This window comes from Glycine max, chromosome 10 (genome assembly GCF_000004515.6).
Source record: "Glycine max cultivar Williams 82 chromosome 10, Glycine_max_v4.0, whole genome shotgun sequence".
In the NCBI taxonomy this organism is placed as follows: domain Eukaryota; kingdom Viridiplantae; phylum Streptophyta; class Magnoliopsida; order Fabales; family Fabaceae; genus Glycine; species Glycine max.
In genome coordinates this window covers 16,645,499-16,647,759 of record NC_038246.2, presented here as the reverse complement: position 1 = coordinate 16,647,759, position 2,261 = coordinate 16,645,499, and the positions used below count along the sequence as shown (strand labels likewise).

The 2,261-nt window shown below is 39.9% G+C and overlaps 1 non-coding gene across 1 annotated transcript; it reads right to left on the bottom strand.

Moving 5' to 3' along the window:
* Positions 1-1,035: 1,035 nt before the first annotated feature.
* LOC112998210 (small nucleolar RNA R71) lies at positions 1,036-1,142 on the bottom strand. The gene has a single exon (XR_003263250.1). It is a non-coding gene; the product is annotated as a small nucleolar RNA R71 (small nucleolar RNA).
* Positions 1,143-2,261: the final 1,119 nt, after the last annotated feature.

The window sequence follows — 2,261 nt, the reverse complement described above, 5'->3', positions numbered from 1 at the left end:
TGTGGTAACTTATTTTAATATATATTTTGTGGGAAAAATAGCTAGAGCCTATAGTTTGGTCAGATTTGAAAGTTCCAAAAAAGTAGCAAATTTGATTTTTGTCAAAACTTCAAACGATCATAACTTTTGCTCCGGTTATCAGAATCGCAATTATTATATATGTATTTGGGGTAGAAAAAAATTTCCTATGCCATGGCAGCCGGCCTATGGTTGGCTGAGGTCTCCATCGTCGAAAAAAAGTGATTCTGTCAAAAGTTTTTTATTTTTCAAGTATTATTCTCTTATTTTTCTTAACTTAACATTTTTAGCTTATATAGTTGGACTTTGAATTTTCATTTGAAATTTTTTGTGCTATCTTCTCATCAATTTATAAGGTTGCTCACAAAATTTCAAATCATTTGGATATCATTTAATGGTAGTTGTAGTTAAAACCTATACTGTTACTTGCACAAGAAGGCAACTAGTTGTGCATGCTGAATTTAGTGTATGACTAGAGGAAATCCATCTGACTTACAACCCTTTGATCTTGAGATAGATAGGACATTTCATAGAATAGTTAGACATCATTTAGTACCTTTTGAGCATCCCGAGCATTCTGATATTGGTGATTTTGAGCATTATAATTTTGAACATTCTGATTTTGTACATTCTGAGAATATGGCACAGCCTCCACCCCGTGAGAGGACTCTAAGGGAAATGGCTGCACCTGATTTCACCTACAAAAGCTTGTGCATCCAATACCCTGATGAGGATGTCCCATATGTTCTTAAAACTAGACTGATCCATTTGCTTCCAAAGTTTCATGGCCTTGCAGGTGAAGACCCACACAAGCATCTGAAAGAATTCCATATTGTCTGCTCCACCATGAAACCACCAGATGTCCAGGAGGATCACATATTTCTGATGGCCTTTCCTCATTCTTTAGAGGGAGTGGCAAAGGACTGGCTATATTACCTTGCTCCAAGGTCCATCACGAGCTGGGATGACCTCAAGAGAGTATTCTTAGAAAAAAATTTCCCTTCTTCCAGGACCACGACCATCATAAAGGATATTTCAGGTATTAGACAACTCAGTGGAGAGAGCCTATATGAATACTGGTAGAGATTTAAAAAATTATGTGCCAGTTGCCCTCACCACTAGATTTCAGAGCAACTTCTTCTCCAATATTTTTATGAAGGACTCAGCAACATGGAGAGAAGTATGATAGATGCTGCCAGTGGTGGAGCCCTTGGAGACATGACCCCTGCTGAAGCCAGAAATTTAATTGAGAAGATGGCTTCAAACTCCCAGCAATTTAGTGTTAGAAGTGATGCTATTGTCATTAGAGGAGTGCATGCAGTAGCCACGAATTCATCAGGTGAGACTAAGAAGCTTGAAGGTAAACTAGATGCTTTGGTTAACCTGGTAACTCAACTGGCCATGAATCAAAAATCCGCACCTGTCGCCAGACTCTATGGTTTATGCTCCTCTACCAACCACCACACAGACCTTTGCCCTTCTGTGCAACAATCTGAAGCAATTGAATAGCCTGAAGCTTATGCTGCAAACATCTACAACAGACCTCCTCAACCTCAGCAGCAAAATCAGCCATAACAGTATATCTATGACCTCTCCAGCAACAGGTACAATCCCGGATGGAGGAATCATCCCAACCTTAGATGGTCGAATCCTTCACAACAACAGCAACAACAACAGCCTTATTTTCAAAATGCTGCTGGCCCAAGCAGACCATGTGTTCCTCCACTAATCCAGCAACAACAACAACAACAACAACAACAACAACAACCCCAGAAATAGCAAACAGTTGAGGCCCCTCCACAACCTTCCCTTGAAGAACTTGTGAGGCAAATGACTATGCAAAACATGCAGTTTCAGCAAGAGACCGAAGCCTCCATTCAGAGCTTAACTAATCAGATGGGACAGTTGGCTACACAGTTAAATCAATAACAGTCCCAGAATTCTAACAGATTACCTTCTCAATCTGTCCATAATCCCAAAAATGTGAGTGCCATTACATTGAGGTCAGAAAAGCAGTGTCAAGGACCTCAACCAGTAGCATCTTCCTCATCTGCCAATGAACCTGCCCAAAATCACTCTACTCCAGAAAAAAGATGATGAAAAATTTAAAGAGTAAGTTACCTAACAATTTCTATGCAGGTGAATCTAAAGAGAAGCAGCATATCCCTCTTCCATTCCCTCCAAGAGCAATTTCCAACAAAAAAATGGAAGAGGCAGAGAAGGAGATCTTGGAAACATTTAGG